General features: G+C 42.3%; 1 protein-coding gene and 1 long non-coding RNA gene across 4 annotated transcripts in view; one reads left to right on the forward strand and one right to left on the reverse strand.

Moving 5' to 3' along the window:
- SOBP (sine oculis binding protein homolog) overlaps nt 1–18912 on the forward strand; it is a 122709-nt gene that overhangs the window by 82976 nt on the left and 20821 nt on the right. The window lies entirely within an intron of this gene.
- LOC128851639 (uncharacterized) lies at nt 9204–13168 on the reverse strand. The gene is made up of 3 exons (XR_008449005.1): nt 12716–13168; nt 12421–12629; nt 9204–10442 (listed from the first exon to the last, which is right to left on the reverse strand). It is a non-coding gene; the product is annotated as an uncharacterized LOC128851639 (long non-coding RNA).

Below are 18912 nucleotides of genomic sequence, written 5' to 3' on the forward strand. Positions count from 1 at the left end.
TTGTTTGTTGTGCAGAAGCCATCAGCTTCACTCCTTATCCTTTCACCGAGGTGGTGATGTGCAGTCATGATGATGGATTGGCTGTCTATCTAGCTTATCTGCAAGGCCACAAAACATTTATATTTTATACAGCGTGGTGGGCTGTTCTCATGCAACAATCGAAAAGAGGAATTTGGGGCTGCCCTTGCAAAAGTACCGTCTCCTGCACAATATTGCCATTCTGGTAAGCTCACTTAGCACAATTTGTACAGCTAAGAACATCCACTGTGAAACCTAACACTGGGATGCCCATGAATAAAATCACAGAAAATCAGGAGAGGAGCGAGCAACAGAGAAGCTTTTGAATGCAGGGGGCAAACCAGCAAGGATGGAGTTCCAGCAGTTTCTTTCCTGCTTAGAGGGGTCTTGTGTCACCTCTGGTAAAAAGCCTCTGGCTCACACCAGCATTATACTTGGCCAATTATCGTATTTAGGTATCTCGTATATATTTAGGTCTTGAAAAGGTCAACAGCAGAGTGCGGCTGGGCAGGGTTTTTTGAAGCTATAGGACTGGAAGCTTTGCTTCTAGCATCATTAGAAAATAATTGCTTGTGAATGTCCAGGGATTTGAATCTACATATTGGAGCTCTGAAAAGGAGGGCAGGAAGGTTTAAAACATTATTGAAACAGCTGCTGCTAACGTTATCCTCACTGCAGATGCAGAGGAGGGAGAGAGTAGAGCACTGCGGGGCATGGCTGCTGCTCCTCACCTGCCTTTGTACCTCTGTGCCAGGAGCCTGTCTCCTTGGGCTGCTCGTCTTGTGGCTGTCCCCAGCATGATCCTGCTCCTCCATCCAGAATTCACGCAAGCTGGTGCGTGTTTGTTGAAAGCTGCAGTGAGGCAGGGATCATCCCTGAGGCACTCCAGCTGAGCTGTTTTCACCTAAGCGTATCTGTTATTCTTCCATTTTAAATTATCTTTGTCCATTGTTTTTGGTTTTCTGCTCCTTGCAACTTTTTCCTTAGGTGTCTCTTCTCCATCTCATGATCTCTCTTCCTCCATTACTGTCTTTCCTTTCTCTCAATTTCACTATCTTCTTTTCCCAGATCCGTCATAAGTTACATCACATATTTTTGTGTCCCCACTTGCTTTCAATGTTCCTGTAGTCTTTGGCTCCTTGGTGCTGTTAGCTATAGAAAGTCCCGTTCCCTAAATGTTGTGATGCCCAGATGTTACTAAATGTGATTCTTGCCCTCTAAAAACCTGTTGCTGTTCACAGCTTGATTTTTTAGTATAACCAAGGTGGGTGGTTTGTGGCTCTGAACACAAGCCCTGATTTTCTTAGGAAGAAAGTTGCCTCAATACCTGGTATTAGACCAGGTCTTAATAAGACGTCTGTTCACTTCTCAGCTCTGTTATGGATATTCCCCATGACCCTGGGCAAGTCACTTTATCTCTCTTTTTCTCTACTCCCCACGCATAAAATGGGCATAATTGCCCTTCTGAAGCTCATGTGGAATTGCAACAATGAATTCCTTCTGCTTGCTTTCCCTTTATCTCATACCTTTTGTCTATACGTTTGTCAGCTGGGATAAAACATGACTGAATCAGAATAGCCATGGTCACTACACAGTGTATGCTTCAAGCAGCTGGCCGAGCTGCTCGCCGTGTCCTGACAACATTGATAGCAGAAAGTCAGCTTTATTACTGTTTGCATAGCAGTCTTTTGTGCTTCAAGGAGCTTCCTGTGCTATCTATGAATAGCAAACAAAGAACTATCCAAGGCAGGGGAATTGTCCCGTTTGTAAAATGCATCTCCAGTTTTCATTCCTCATGTCCATCCTCTCCTTCGCCTCCCCACTTTAGTTCTGTGACTATAATGAAATAAAGGAATGCAAGGTAAAGGCATCTTTAAGGCTGTCATTGTTGCCAACTAATGTTAATAGCACTTTCTCCCTCACATACCTGCTTTTCAATGCTAATGCTATTGAATTATTGTGATGTTGCGAATGAAGATGCCCCCCCACAAATTCAATATGGATGTAATTATTAGAGGTGGAATGCCAATTAAGCACACACCGAAAGCAAGTGGTATATCTTTGATTTTTCTTCTGATTTATTATCATTTACCTCATGCACCTCAGACAGCATTGCCTGAGTCATGAGTAGAAAACCAGCCCTTTTGTACATAAAGCTTGCTCTTAAACCTACACTTCATAAGAAAATGGCAACTGGCATAAAACATTTGTTTTTAAAATAAAGCCAAGAGTGTAGTTTTGAAGCATTTTCCATCCAAGGTGAGGAACACAAGTGAGGTATGACTGTTGGTAGGCAGATGCACATCTCCAAGAAAAGCACTGAATACAATACCATTCACATACATAACGTAGGTCAAAAAGCCTTCAGTGAAAATCCAAATTATGCAGGGAAGAAAATCCAGTTTGCAACCAATTTAAATATGTGGGCCAAGTCTCTTAAGGTAATCTGCAGGATTGAGCTTCAGCAGCTAGGGATGCATTGTCTGACTGACAGATAATACTGGGTTTTTAAGTTTTTAGGTATCCCCCAGCATTGCATCTTTCAATTCTAGTCAGACAGTGTTGTCTTTCAGGGTGAGGAGCATGATGCCAGTGGAGCATCCCGCCTTCCTGTACAACCTGGGCATATCTGTAATGTTCTCCTGCTCTCTCACCCTGTCAAGAGTCCTTCTTTGAATACTATGCACTGCTCACCACGCAAGCAGCTCATTATCCGAGGCATTTCAAGAGTAATTTATAGGACATTTGGTTAATTTGCATAAGCCATCCAGTACACAGAAGATGTGTCCACAATAAAGTAATATGCCAAAATCAGGATTTATGTGAAAACATGACTATGGGAAGGGAAGAAGGGGGGCATTTTTAAGAAGCTGTCATTAGCACCAATCTCTAAATAACTACCTTTGATAAAAAGTCACAGGATCCTGCCTCTCTACCTACTGTATGTGAAGATCCCATATAATTTTCTGCTTTGAATCTTACTCGTCTTTTTATTAAGAAGAGGTTTGATCCTTAAAACCGTCTTGAAATATGAATACTTGGTGCTGTTGGCTTTGTCAAAAAAGGAAACAAAATCCCCCAAACTGAATCCAAATCGAGGACTGCACATTCAGCCATCACTGCAAGGAGCCTCACGCATCCGCTGCTCTGATTATTACCTTGACACCAGAAACAGGAGGACCTGTAATCCTTGAAACAGCTGACATCTGAAGCCCTGATTCTTCCTGTGCTTTGAGTTAGTCAGTCCTTGATCTCCATGCCTGGCATGCAAGCCTGGCTTTCACTGAAACCTGACCTTGTGGTCCCTTCTTCTGCAGCCCTGTTTGTCTTCGGCCTTTCAGAAATATGCAGCTTCTGTCCTCAGGACTCTGAATTAGAGCTGCACGGGTCAAAGGAGCAAACAGGAGAGTTCTCATTATTGGATCCAATGCCTGACCCTGATTTAGGTTTCCTTGGTTTTATTTTTTAATAACAATTACAAAACAAGAACATTGCAATATTTTTTTCAAGTGAACCTTTCCCCTGCAAGGTGACACTGGCTTTCCGTGATCTAACGCACCACTGCTTCACCTACAGGTACAGATATTTTTGCTCCATTCCTTGCAAAGACAACCTGGGATTTGAAAGTCAAGTTAGTTTCTTTCTTCTCTCCCTAATAGGTCTTCTGCCATTATGAGGCCTCTGAAGAGCACATTAACTCCGTATTTACCCCTGTGCAATCTAATTAACTTCCAGAATAACTGTGCAGGTGTAACTGAGATCTCAGTTTGAAGACAGCTTTGCTCCACTTATTGTAATTGAAAGAACTGTTTGGCCAGCAGCATCTCTATTAGTAGTAATGCTGTTTGAAAAGGAAATAACTTAGTTGGACTTTCGGACTGAATTTGTAGGAATGCTAGCCAGAAGTGCATAAGTGAATGCATATATATCTGCTTACTTGAAATAGAAGCTAATAATAGAGCTGGAAATCACATGTACAATAAACATGTAATCCTGATGCCATTGCTACAAATTCATTTCCCAGGGCAGAGCTACGGTTTCAAGAGCCCATTTCGGTGCTCTACTGTTTGAACAGTGTTGGTTATTCGCTTTGGTGTATCACTTGTAGTTCAGGTTAGGTGAAACCTACTGGGTATTTAACAGCTTGTTCAGCTTGAACCAGAAGTAAATAGAGGGAAATAATGTGTTGTAGGAAGAAAAGTACTGTAGGTGAAGACTATTTTTGCTGTTCTACATTCTGTTACTCTGTTATATCTATTATTCTAGACTTTGAGGTTAGTATTTTCAATTGCAGGAATCTGGGGTTTTTATCAAATTTTGCAGTGGGTTGTATGGAACTGATAGCATTAGCTTGAACATAATGAGTATGTTCAACAGGAACAATACATGCAGTTTTTCGGTTTACTCTCTTCCAACTTGAATCTCTTTTTGCTATTCTAAAATGTTCGAAGCACATTTTTTTCCTCTGGGGATTTACAGTTTCTCTTAATGTTTTGATTACTTGTGAATAATTTGATAGGAAACCCCTTATACATGTGCCTGTGATGTACAGCATCTAGCTTGGATTTAGTTTTTGACTGATCCTTCATAGCTGAAGTTACTGTATACAACAAGAAACATTTGTAATGCTGTCAGACAGGAAAAATCTCTCTGCTACAACTTGATTCAAATTTGTTATGTGCATAGCTCCATGAAGTTCAATAGATGTAAATACAGATTAATTATTTAAAAAGTAATAGGAAGGAATGAGCTTCCAAACATGTAGTGTTTAATAATTTAGAACTTATAATGGAACTTCAACCCTCGCACATACCTCAGATCTCTCGTGCCTGGACAAGTGCCTGAGGTTAACTGGCATGTCCCCACTTCCCTATCATCTCCTTTCCTATACCACAGGGTGATAAATGTGCCTGGCAGATGTGAAGAACCATCAATATTTTTAGTCATGTCTACTAGTAAATACGCTATACTTAATTCTGTACTTAATTCTGTCTTCCTTTACCTCCATTGCTATTTTGCATCCTGCAACAAGTTATTCCCTGTATTATTTCATATAACTAGATGTGTACGAGTGTGCACACATTTCTACCTAGCCACAGGGGACCAAACGTTAAAGTCAGGGCTTGGGCAAAGCCCCTTGTATTTGCTGATCCCACACAGTCAAAATAGCCCTGTAGTAACTGTTCAAATGGTGGCAGTAGTGGTTCGAGGCACGCACTGTGTGATTATACCAGATGGTGTACACACACGTAGGCCAACCTGATTCCCATTTCAAGAAACTCATGCTCTAAGCAGACTAGCCAAGTAAGGAGAAAGCTTGTTCTCATTTTGAAAGAAGGATCAAAGATACAGACTGAAAATAAAGAATCATAGAATCTTGGTTGGAAAAGACCTTTGAGGTCATCAAGTCTAACTACACCTGTCCACTACTAAACCATATCCCTGAGTGCTTCATATACCCATCTTTTAAATACCTCCAGGGATGACTCAACCATTTCCCTGGGCAGCCAGTTCTAGTACCTAATGACCCTTTCGGTGAATAAGTTTTTCCTGATGTCTAATCTGAACCTCCCCTGGTGCAGCTTGAGGCTATTTCCTTTTGTCCTGTCAAGTATCACTTGGGAGAAGAGACCAAAACCCACCTTGCTACAACCTCCTTTCAGGTAGTTGTAGACAGTGATAAGGTCTCCCCTCAGCCTTCTTTTCTCTAAGCTAAACAACCCCAGTTCCCTCAGCCCGTCTTCATAAGACTTGTTCTCCAGCCCCTTCACCGGCTTTGCTGCTCTTCTCTGGACACACTCCAGGACCTCAATGTCTTTATTGTAGGGAGGGGCCCAAAACTGAACACAGTATTCAAGGTGTGGTCTCACCAATGCCAAGTACAGGGGCAGAATCACTTCCCTGTTCCTGCTGGCCACGCCGTTTCTGATATTGGCCAAGGTGCCATCGGCCTTCTTGGCTACCTTGGCACATTGCTGGCTTATATTCACTTGTCTGTCAACCAAAAACCCCAGGTCCTTCTCTGCCAGGCAGCTTTCCAGACACTCTTCCAGTCTGTAGCACTGCACAAGGTTGTTGTGCCCCAAGTGCAGGACTCAGCACTTGGTCTTGTTGAACTTGAGACTGTTGGTCCCATCCCATTGACCCAGCCTGTTCAGGAATTTTGTGTTTGTGGGTAATGACTCAATGCCAATCTGTGAAGTTCCGTCTCAGCACCTTACCTACATAACCTTCCTTCTTTTACTGCTCTAAGTCACTGGATGAGAAACATTTGACCGAGGGTGGTTATTAAAGGAAAGCCCTTAGAATAAAATGCATTTCAGTTGCATTGAACAAATACACGGTTAGGAGTCTTTGTATGTGATGCCTATGGGTCTTCATTTGCCAGTGCGATCTCAGTTAATTCAATGAGGAATATTTCCAGTGTTGCTCTGCCCTGTGAAATGGCAACTATTGTCACAGGGAGTTTTGTGGAAATATCTATGGAAATAAAAGGGGCTGGAGAAAGCAAGACGAAGTTAGTCCTTTCTGAGGGGGTCTAAAAAGCATATCACTTTTAAGAGCCTTGCTTGCGATACACTTGCAGGGTGAGGATTTAAATATATTGATTTCTTTTGTCCTGGTGTGTAGCTCCCACATAGCTGCTTCATTGCGCATGTCGTTCATTGAGAAAGTGATCTGCATGATCTTGCAAATATGAAAGTGTTTGCCGTGATGCATTTACATAACAAAACCTATGCAGTCACAGCATGCAGGATACATACAGGCAAGGAATGAGTGCCATCTACAGTAACACAATGCATTACTAAAATGTCCCCTGTAATTGTGTTCTTTACCGAATAACACATCTAATGCCTTCTGCTGTAATGTACCCTCCTAGGTGAGAAATTAATACTTTGTGCCAACTTCAACTCTCAGTTACATGGTTCAAATTGAAAAAACAGCGCTGGCTTCAGTGGCATTATCCCAGGAACATCCTGAGGCTACTAAGAATAGATTTGATTTATGTAAATAGCCGGGTGTCAGGTATGCTCCAGTGCTAAACACTTTCTAAACAAAGGGGTAAGTAAGACATATTCTCTCTTTTCATTTGAGTAGAAAAAACCTAGTGGCGCTTTTTCCCCCCACATTCATACCTTACTTAGAAAAAGGTAGGTGTAAATCACCAAGGAAGAAAGTGCATTTTACTTCACTTGAGAACGTACAAATGTTTCAGGCCTGACAAAAGCATCATCCGAAGATCATGAAGGGCTAGCCCTGTCTCCCTCAGGCATTGGTCACAACTAAAGCTTGTTGCTGTCTGCCACCCTTACTGCCAGTGGGTCTTGTTGGAGGAAGCTGAGCTTCGCGGCAAGAATGTTCTTAGTAAAACAAGAGAGGCATTAGCAGAAGAAGACAAGGAAGTTTTCACACACATTAGTTCACCATATGTTTGGCTCTAGGCTGCAGTTTCAGACCTTTATAACTCCTCATTTATTATTTTTAAGGCTAAAATCCTGGAAAACAGTGGTTTAAGATAGCTAGGGACTGTAATAGTCATGGTAAATCCTACCTACCAGAGACAGGGTGTATTTTTTTTCTTATTTTTCTTTTTTCTTTTTTCCTTTTTTTTTTTCTTTTTTATCCTTTTTTTTTCTTTTTTATCCTTTTTTCTTGTTTCTTTTTGTTTTTCCCTTTCTCCTTTCTTCTCACTATTGAGAGAGGGTGCAGACTATTGCATTCCCCATCTCTTCTTTTTCCTAGCCCTTATTTCAGTCTTACCTGCTCTATATGGGAGTGTCCAAGAGTGAGTTTTGCAGTTGTTCAGAATATGTCTCTATCCACTGGTGATTTTGTGCTAATAGGAGGGGGAGGAGAAGCTGGGTCTGTACCAACAAGCTCTGGGTTAGAGCCAGGATCGGTACCTCGCAGCAAGAGAAACTAGAGGACACAGGATGCTTCCTCTGTGCACAGCCAAGCACTTTCCCTAGCTTGGCTTTGTCTTTGCCAGCTCCCAGCTCCAGAGGAAATGGGAAAATGAGTTCCTCTGTCCATGCCCAATCTGCAAGAGATGTGACGCGTCTTGGTCCTGGGCTGAAACTGATGTGACACACTTTTCCTTGATCCAAGCAGATTTTGGATCTTGCCCAGGGTTGTTCTAATCAAATGTGGTTTCCAGACAGAGAGCTGCTTTTAAACTGAATGCATTCTGGGATGTGGGGTGATGCATACCATTACAGTGGTGAAACCATCAATTCTCAAAGTGTGAATCACACGCAGTCAAACCTGGAACAGTTTTGACTCTCTTCAAAGTTCTACAGACTAAAACCCAGCAACACTTCTCTTGGAAAGTTTGGATATTTTTCACCCGTTTTTACTAACGGTCAAGTCAATCTTTCCCCAATCACATCAGTCTTTCTCCAATATTATTTTTCCAAGTAAGTGGCTGATGCAGTTCCTCAAAGATTTTATATGTTTGGGAAAAGTGAGGAAAAGTGTGGGGGGTCTGCCTCAGGTAAACTGCAAGACCAAGCCAGTTCTGCTGCTGTCCATGCGATGGCCATGTGTATGTTAGAGCACGTAGCGTAGTGGGTCCTGGCTTGTCAATATTGTTGCATGATAAAGGTTGACATGTAATAATAAAGGCTGAAGTTCCCTGACCTACATAGGCAGGTGGGGAAAATATATATATATTTTTCAAAGCACCCAGAGACTCTTGCTTGTACAAGCATAAATTGGAAGAAACAACACGTGTATCTGTGAGAGTTATGCCACTGTAAAATGGCATAGGTGAGAGGCAGTACTGGACTTAGAACACTTCCTAGGTAAATGGAGATTTCTCAAGATTTCAGATTGCATTCCTACTTGCTATTCTATGGACTAATGATATTTCGAATGTGGATTACAGTAGTGTTCTCTAAGCCCAGTAATATTACGTTTAATTTTGAGTGATTTATTGGCTGTTCAGTGGTGATTTTGGTCCAGGTAAAGTGGTATTTGCCTCCAGCAATGCCTTAGGCTAAAAGCATCATGTGTTAGCAAAAAACACTAACCTGCCCCTCAAAGCTCATTATTACATTTATAGTCCTGTCAACCAACCTATGAGCTGCTGGAAATATAACGGAGGGAGTTTTATTGTTATTTTTTTATTCTCTTGAATAGTAAAAAGAAAATATATTGGAGAAAAAAATACATATGAGATATTGCTAGATATAAATTCTAGACAGATGAGCCACATGGGTTATTTTCCATCTCATAGAGTTACTTTGCTATATGAACAGAATAAAGTTTTGTTAAGAAAAAAGGGTGAAAGTGTTTATTCAGATTCTCAATAAAAAAGTGAATTAATTAGGAAATATAAATCTTGGTCTAGCTTCTGAAGTCATCTCTAGGCTTGCATGAGATTGTCAAGGGTGAAGATTTCTCATTTGGAGAGATTTTGGTCGCTCTGTAAGTGAGAGATTATTTGAGGCTAGTAAAGTGCCTCTGTCCTATTTTACCTCTATGTTTTCCTGTGCTTAACAGCATCCACAATTCTCAAAAGAACTTGATAAAAACATTTACAGTGTTAAGTGCTCTTGATTTCCTTTTCTTTTCCTGATTGCTGGGGCTGGATGCAGGGAGGACAGCAAAAGCAAGGAGTATACAGACTCTCTTTCCCCAGTGCACTGGTTGATAGCTGCTCTGCAGAAGAAACCTTCTGTGGTTGGTGTTTGGTCCTGTTCTCAGGAGGAGCAGGGTCTCTGCAGCCCTTAGACCCTGCAGCGAGGAGCTCCTGCTATGGCAGCAGTGCTGGCCCTCTTGTCTGTTCCCTGAAGAAGGGTGGCCGTGGTTCTCAGCCTGGGTTCTCACTGCGTGGGCACCCCAGGGATGGAGAAGCTGCTCTGCTGCCTTCTGTAGCTGAGCACGTGGAAGTGTCAAGTTCTCCAAGGACATGGAGGTAAGGGTCCTCCAGAGAAAAGAAACACTTTTCCACTCTCTGAGGGAGAGGAAGGAGGGGGATTTCCTAGTGTGACCTTCCCCTGCTGCCCCAAAGAGATGGCAGGCACTGGACACTGAAGAAGTACTTCTAAGCCCCAGTATTTTTCCAGTTGCTAGATTTGTTTCCTTTCTGTTGGCTTCTTGAATATTCAAACCTGACAGTTCTTGTTCTATTCTCAAGATGTTTATGATGCTTCTTACTGACAATACTTTGCATGGCTTTAGTGGCAACAGTTTGAGGAGATACATTCATGTCATCTTTAGAAAGAAGTGAAACTCTCGCTGTGGCGCTAACAAGGATGATAAAGCAAAGCCTCTTGTTGTGGAAAGGCACATGCTGTAGTTCACTGAGACTCCCAGCTTCACTTACTTAAGGTAGTTCTTGCTTCTAGCTGCTCATTTTTTCCCTGGATCATTTCAGGACCAGGTGAAGTTTGAGAATGCACATAGTGGGATTTCTTGACCTGGAAAAAAGTGTCAGAGTTCAAGGTGACCAGTGCCCATAAAACCTGAAACTGCTTGCCTGACCAGCAAGTATGTCTGTGCTCTTGGTCTGTCAAGCCATAGACTGAGGGCCATGGGGAGTATGGTGCAGACACTCAGCTGACTCCACACATCCCTACCTTTGAATTAGGCTCACCAAGAAGGAGGCTAGAGACACAGTTGAATGCTCCCTTGTCAGACCAGGTTAAGTCTGAAAAGGAACTGGCTCTTGCCCTTTTTATGTGGGCATACCACCATACAAATATTGGGCTACTGTTTGCAGATCTGTGGCAGCCATCTGGCTTGCACTGGGGTTTGCTATGCTCTACAATCTCTTGCATGATGTAGTTATGCTCAGAAGCCCATCAGCTACAGTGGGATGAGGTTTCTCAGGGCCTGCATTACCCCTGAAAAGGGCATTGAGGCTTAGATGTTCTTCAGACATTTCTGAAACATGAGTCTCGGTGAGACAGGTTGTCTGTCCCGCTGACTGTGTGTAAACACCCCCCCATGTCTCTTCTCTCCCACTCTCGCCCTCCTTTCATCTTCTGCATTATGTTAATTTTATTTAAGACTTCTGTCACTGTTGGAGTGGTGGCCTTAGACAGTACTGAAACAGCAGTGTAGATGTGCCCTGTGATCAGCTCTTGCATGGTACAAAAGTGAAAACCTCATTTTAAGGTTTAAATGCTGTTTTGTCCCATTCTGTGTTATTTCAGCCAGAAAGGTTTCTGAGGAGAAGAACTTCCCTCTAGGCAAGTCCCACCTCACACTTCATTATTTTCCCTTGAAGTTTCACCCACCATATTGTGGGCTTCACCAGTGGTTTCAGATCCAAAGTTCCTCCTGTAGTTTCAAAGCCTCAGACTGAAGTTGAAAACAGGGAGCTCAGCTGTTTATATACAAAATCAAATATGTAACCACTTTGATGAAACAAGACCCAACCTGGATTTCCACTGGGCATTAGCATAGCTTACATTCATTGTTTTTGGCTGGGAACATTAAAAAGCCCCCCAACACAAAGGACTGCAAGGGCTTTGAAAAGACTATGTTTTAAATACCACAGATGACAACTGCAATGATTCAAAAAATGAAATCAATTTATCATTAGTCATTAATTACCAAATAGCTCTCTTTTCTCCTTATGCTTCACGTAGCTTAGACTTTTGCATAATTAGGATGAAAAATGGAGATGGAGTGGGTCTTGCATTTAAATGACATACAGTCAGTATTCACTTCTTGGAAAACTATGGTAAAGATTTTCAGGAATGCAAGAAGTTTAGGAGGGTTATATCAAGGAAAGAAAAAGAAAGCAAGCAGGCAAGCTTTGGTCTCTGTTAAACAGAGAGAAACTTGTCACAGGACAGTTTTAAGTTGTAGACAACTGCAGCGTTATGTTTTGTCAACTGTTTTTGCACAAAGCTCCAAACATTGTAAGAATCTGTTTTCATTCACACCTAGCATTACTACGAGCTGTATTGTAACCACATTCACAGTGTGTTAGAGCCTGCCTCGGGGTTCCTTCGCATCAGGTTTCAGCTGGAATCGTGTTATTTTTTATTATAATAATCACTCCATTCAAATGGAACAATCATTATAAAAAATTATCATGAGCCATCTTGGGCAGAAAAATCCTGCCACTATAAACATGCTGAATATCTTGCAATAAGCACATTGAAAATGGTGATTGAGACTTGATAACTGCTCAGAGCCATGCTTTGTATTGTGCCTGTGGCTAGTATCATTTGACATTTGGTAGTGAAAGAGCATCAATTCCCAGTCATGACAGCTGAGGTGAGGACTTGGTCACAGTCATCTTGAAAGTAAATGCTGTGAACTGCCATCCCCAGCTGTTTAGGAACAGTCTGCATGCCTGCCAGGGACCCCTGGACCAACATCTTCTGCCCCATGGGCTAGCATGTGGTGGCTGCAGTGATGGACACACAGACCCCTGCTTACCCTGCTCAGGCACCATCTGTACCCCGGGCTACCCAGTCCCTCTTGAGAAGAAGCCTAAGCAGATCCAGGGTGGACATTTTCAGAAAGGTTGGGTGGGAAAACACAGGGTACCTTGGTGAGAGACAGCGGGCTGTTAGGCTTCTGGCAAAGTGGCACCCGCTCCTTCTCTTGGTGCAGAGTGCAGCTGAATACCTTTTGTGATAACTCAGCTGGGAGAAAAGCACAAAAGCATTAGGATAAGCGAAAAAGCCTTTAAATTATAAATTTCAATTTCATTATGCTGATTATTGCTAACCTCTCAAAGTTCGTCCTTTGCTGTTTTCTCTGGGTGGAATGTATTCCCCTCCTCTTCTTCACTACGACCCTGTGCATCGGAGTGGAACATAGCTGTGTCCTGCAGATCTTCACCTGCTTGCCTTCCCAACTGGCATGGCAAGGTTTCTACCTTGCATTCTTAATAATCATTCTTTTTCCAAGTCAAGAAATGCTAAAAGGGAACTCCAGTGCCTTGGAACGGGTTGATGTTTGCAGTCAGTCCAACCCAGAGCCCCACTTGTGTCACGGCTTCTCTGAGCTCACAAGTATTGAATGCGTTAACACTCGAAGTACAGCTCTTGCCCCGAAGATTCTCCATTTTTGGTCATCAAGTAGGCTGCAGTGATAGGGTCATGGGAGAGATTTAGCACTGCAGGTGGGATGTATGAGAGGATTTGTTTAGCTGTTACCATTACCTTTTAGGTGACCTAATCCGAAGCCTTGGTGGTGAATAAATGGAGGAAAGGAGGGAGGGAGCGGGCAGCTACATTGCCCAACAAGCTGGAGGGCCTGGTGAGAACAGCTGAGAGAGATTTCACAAACTTGTTTGCCTTTTAAAGATAGTTCAGCACATAGTCCTTCAGGACACACAGATCTGGGTTTTTCCTTCTGATACACTGAGTTTTCCCCTAGTGTCCTGCTGGGAGTGCTTCACAGCTTTGCACAGGGGCCCCGAGTAGCAAGGTGGCTTGGTGTCCGTGCTGCATCGGCCACTGCGTGATCCACAAAGGGTCTGACCGAGCTGTGTGTAAGAGCACTAGCTGTGACTCATTTGGCTATTTACAAGAAACCTCTGTATATGCATTTCAAACCACTTCCTAATTTCTAGATTGCTGCTGTGTCCAATGTTTGGAAGGCTTCAGAAAAACCTGAGCCATTGCTGAAAAACATATGGCTGGCGTGTTGTGTTCTCACTTGGCTGCGAGGCAGGAGTGTGTGCAGGGGGAGGGAGGTTGCCTCCTTACCTTGCAGCTTTTGGGACAGGGTGGGAGCCTCTGCCTCCCAGTTCACACATCTGGGTGGGTGGCAGGGTCGGAAACCAAAGGGAAGGTCGTAAGAGATAGTCTGGGCTAAAAGCAAGGGCAGCCAGGGCCAGAGTGGGCTATAGGAAATGTGCAGTGCCACCTGTGAAGCCTGAACATATACCTGAGTGTGTGTGAAGGGTCAGCGGTTGTGTAGCACAGTGGGAAGAGGGTGTAGAAGCTACCCTCCAAAGCTGAATACATGGATTTTATGCTGGAAAGTGAGGCTTTGATAATCTTACATCCCATGTTTTGACATCCTTGATAAAACCCTTGTCCTGAGGATATGATGCAGACCTCTGTTGTGCAAGGTGTCCCATGACAGCATTCTCATGAGTAAAGAAGGGGGCTTCATTAGTCACCCTCTGATTCTGGAGAAGCTGAAAAGGGACTGTCTTTGCCCTAATGACCCCTTTCTGTGCTTTCACTAAGCACCAGGGAGCTGCTATTAGTCAAAACACTATGTGTAAGACACATCTTTCATCTCAGTGGTGATGTTCACACATTCCTTTTTCCTGGTTTCTCTCAGGCTGATGTAAATACGCACAAACAGATTTTAGCAAATGTATTTCTTAATGAAATAGTGTCTGATACTAGATCATCATTGAGAGGTTAGTGGTGGGCTGCACTAATGGATGAACTTTATGCCTGCATTTGACAGCCAATTAAAATATTAATTACACTGTGCCTGAAGCCCAAGTGTGGCCCTTTTAAGCACAGCAGGATGCTTGTGTTGTGTCCACAGGACAACCTCGTGGCCACATCTGGACTTTGCTTTGGACATTTCTACCAAAATAAAGATACGGATGCCAACAGGAATAGCCTTTCTGCCTTCTTTGTGTTAGAGAAATCCGAGCGTTACAAGATCCCTCGGTCTTGACTTCCTCAGTGTTCCCGTATTGGGTACGAGTAGTGTTTCTGCTGATGCAGTGTCTTCTGAGTTGTATCCTGGTGTAGATTGCTGTGTGTTTCACAGGAAAGCGGATGAATGATATCAAGTCATTGAGCTTATAAGTAGCACACTGGCAACCCGCCACTAAAATATAAATACATTAAATGTACTGAAGGAAATGTTCATTCTGTTGTTTAGCATTGGACATGCCCCAGTTAGGTAAATTTAATCTTCTTGAGGGTTGTTGCATTACAGCTGAATGAGATACAGAGTTATCTTCTTACTGATCTTTCTGTCATTCACTGTTTGTGTCCTGGCATTCATGGTGTCAAGTGTGCTTGCCCAAGAGAGGTCCTTGGAGTATTTTCCAAGGGACATGAAGGTGTGTAGGGCATCTGTTAGCACCTTGCAAGGTCTGACCCTTTATCTGAGGAATGTTCATGCTCCTAGTCAGTCACACTCTTACCAGCCCTGCCTCCTTTTCAGTAGAAATGTACATAATGGTTGCTTTGCCTATGTTTGTTAGGAAATGTCTGAAACTCAGCCTCCTCACATTCATTTTCTTCCTGTGTATTTCTGCCAAAGTTCCTTCCAAAGTCCCCAGCTGTGCCTCTGTTCCTGTGGAGGTCAGGTGCAAGGCTCCCACTGACTGTAGGGTGAGCAGAGGCCAATGTTAAGCATCAGACCCAAAGCCGATTGACTGCATTAAACAGGAGTCTCTCCATTGTTTTCCATGGGTGCTGGGTCAAGCCCTCTGAACATGCTCCCACAACGTTAACTCTTGTGACTAATCCCATTGAAATGCAGGGAATTGCTCCCATGGATAAGCACTACCAAATCCAGCGCACAACATTAACGAACGCTCTGCAACAGTTTAGCTCTTCTCTTGATTGTATGCTGAAGGGAAAAAATGAGGCAGGAAAAAGGAAGCAGAAAGAATAAATGAACAGAGAGATTTAGAGATTGTTGTGAAGAACAATGATGTTCTGCATAGAATGTAAGTACTTAAAAAAATAAGGTGGTGGCCATGTATTTTACAAGTGAGAAAATGTTATTTTATTGAATGGAAAGATATACATGTTTCTCCTACCACATGCAAACTAATCAGTGTAGGCTTTTAGAAGAAGTATGTAATTACTCTGAGCACGTCATTTGTTAGATGTAAAATGAATGATATTGCTCCGTTTTATTACCTCTAGTGATATAGCCATTTGTATCATAAATTCATTGACCTCATCTTAAATGATCAATCCTGTAAGACAGACTTGATTCATTAATTCTTAAGCGTCATTTTTTCTCCTCCAGTAATTTCCTCCTCATTGTAGGGACTGTTTTTCTGTCTTTTAGTATGGTATTGTAAGATGTCTTATTACCTGCATATGGCATACACATTTTATGTTTGTGTCTTAAATAAGCAGCAATGACAGATGGTTATGCAGAAAGAGAGAAAGAGGGAAAGAGAAAGAAAGAAAGAAAGAAAGAAAGAAAGAAAGAAAGAAAGAAAGAAAGAAAGAAAGAAAGAAAGAAAAGAGGAAGGAAGGAAGGAAGGAAGGAAGGAAGGAAGGAAGGAAGGAAGGAAAGGAAGGAAGGAAGGAAGGAAGGAAGGAAGGAAGGAAGGAAGGAAGGAAGGAAGGAAGGAAGGAAGGAAGGAAGGAAGGAAGGAAGGAAGGAAGGAAGGAAGGAAGGAAGGAAGGGAATATAACACAATACATGGCTATAGTAGATAGACGTTTCTCACTGATGTTAATGTCAACACTTTGTGTAAAATCAATGTGATAATTATTAGATATTTGGTCCATCCAGGATGTTGAGAGGAACAGAATTGCTGCCTTTAATGTCTGTGGTTTTAATTAGTTTTATCTAGTGATAAAATATACAGAATGGTCTGATCAATATGTGAGTGAGGCAGGCAGACTTCAGAGTTTCTTGTACCTCAGTGAATTATTGAAAACAGGAGAAATCAGAAGAAAATTTCTAAGCAGAAATTCTCAGTATTTTACTGAGGAGGAGAGAATATTTGTTTAGCTAGAAGTGACATAGGAGCCCACTTGAGATAAACAAATCAGTACAGCAATAAAAAAATAAAGTATTTCAGTGATTTTTTCAACTGATAATTAATACAAGTTAAATGATTAGAAAAGATACCATGAATTATGCCACAAATTTTTGAGGAGGCTATTTTTTTCTTTCAGTCTGTTAATTAAAGTCATTGAAGGGACTTGACCTAGGAAGATAAGGAGGCTGGTTTTATTCTCTGGTATTTCTCTCAGGTACTTCTATGGCAGCAGGTTTACAAGTTGACTTGTTTCCTTTGCCTCAAAGGAAGAGCAAGTTGTAGCTGCACCATCCCAGAACTAAATCAGGGATACAGCTGCATCTGAAGTCCTGCTCCATCATTTACAGCAGCCAACTCTATGACTGGTCTCCTCCTTGTTTTTCTCGTACAAGGAGACACTCTTTTGGAGGGTGATGAGTTGGGGTGGGCTTAGTCCTGCCCCAGCCTGAATGAGAGCCAGCTGGGAGCTCCTGGTAATATTTTGTGCAGCACTTCGGGTGCACGTAGAGACCCCTTGCCTCTTTGCGCAGCCCCTGGGGCAAGAGCATACCCTGCAAGCTGCAGAAGGAACACAGTGGTTTACATCCTGATTCCATACATGAAAAATAGATATTATTTTGGTCTACAGCAGTGAACTCTCGATCAAAAATAACTTAAACATAAATTCAGCTGCTTTACTGAGTTAAATAATACCTTATGAACTCATGACATAGACTCACAATTTCCCCTTTTGTCTGCTTGGAAAACAGTGGCAAGCCAGAAAATTTCAGGTCAATTATAAGATGTTTCCATGAGATGACCCTGTGCGGTATTGCCAGGTGGGTGGCAAAATGCCTGCCAAATACCTGGGATGGTTCAGTGCCCACTGCTGCGTGTTTGCAGTATTTGTGTGAGGAGTTGCCCAGCTCCAGTGCTGTCTGTGACGGCCACTGAGCTTTCCTGCAGGGAGCTCAGGGAGAGCTGGTGCCTGGAAAAACCTTGGTGTCTTGGAAGTGGAGGTGCTCCTGCTTTGCCTTACTCCATGCACTCCTGCTTCCCATCTGCCCTACGCCATGTGCCATTGCAGCAGAAATGTTTATCCACCTCTTCTATGCGTTTGACAGCCTTTTTGTCCTCGTTTTTTAGGGCACTACATCGTCAGTGCATGTTCAATGCAGGACTGGCTGTGTTAGTGACACCAGGGCATGGGGCATCATGCTGGAAATACACCCATCCTAATGCTGTGCACGTCAAGCAGCACCCACAGCCCCTTGTGCTTTGTTTCACGTGGCACTGTGTCTGTGTGTCCAAATTAAAAATCATTCCTGTATTCCCAGTCTTCAGGGGTAACTTAATAGCTGCTACTTCTCAAGTAATTGTTTAGTTTGGTTTAAATGTTTGGATAAAAACTTTATGGTAGAGAGAGAGAAATGTGTGTGTGTGTGAGTGTGTGCATGGGGTGGGGGAGCAGGAGAAGGGATCAAATTGCAACCCAACCGGATGACCAAAAGGTTGTGGAGTTGAAGTAAACGGGCTAATAGATGTAGCATATAGTGTGTATATGTGTGTGTATGTATATATATTAAAGATATATTACTGAAAACTCAAAAATGTCACCACTGTTTATATTAAAGGAAAGCTGAGAGTTAAATGAGATGGGTAATCAGATGCCCGACATATGTTGTTTTGAATTGTTTATATGACCAATAGTTATTAAAATTAATTATCCTTTCAATGCAGTCTTTTTCACAATCATATTCTTTTTTTTTTCTCTTAATACAAGATATAGTCCTTTCAAAACAAGCTAATATGGGCTATTTGGAAAAGGCAGAACAAACAATACCAGGATGTATTCTGACACGGTCATGGGCTCAACATGCCGATAGAAAGCACCAAAAATCTCTGTCAACGGAGTATTTTGAGAACTAAAATAAATGACAAAAATGGAGGTTTTTTGTGTGTGTAAAATTCTGTCAAAAAAGTAAGGCACTGAAAATTCTGACATCTGTTTATCTGTTTATAGCTATGGCAAGATTACTCATATTAATTCTTGTTTAAAATGCCATATGAAGGAAAGGCATTTGTGCAAACAAGAGTCATATTTGAATTGTAGATCATGTCTTCACCATCTGTGAGAGCTGTTGGTGTTGCAAAATTAATGTGTTAATGAAATCACAATAATTTCTCTGAAGTAATGGATTCTGAAGCCTAGAATGACTATTTTTTGA

The sequence above is a fragment of the Cuculus canorus genome, chromosome 3, assembly GCF_017976375.1.
Source record: "Cuculus canorus isolate bCucCan1 chromosome 3, bCucCan1.pri, whole genome shotgun sequence".
Classification (NCBI taxonomy): domain Eukaryota; kingdom Metazoa; phylum Chordata; class Aves; order Cuculiformes; family Cuculidae; genus Cuculus; species Cuculus canorus.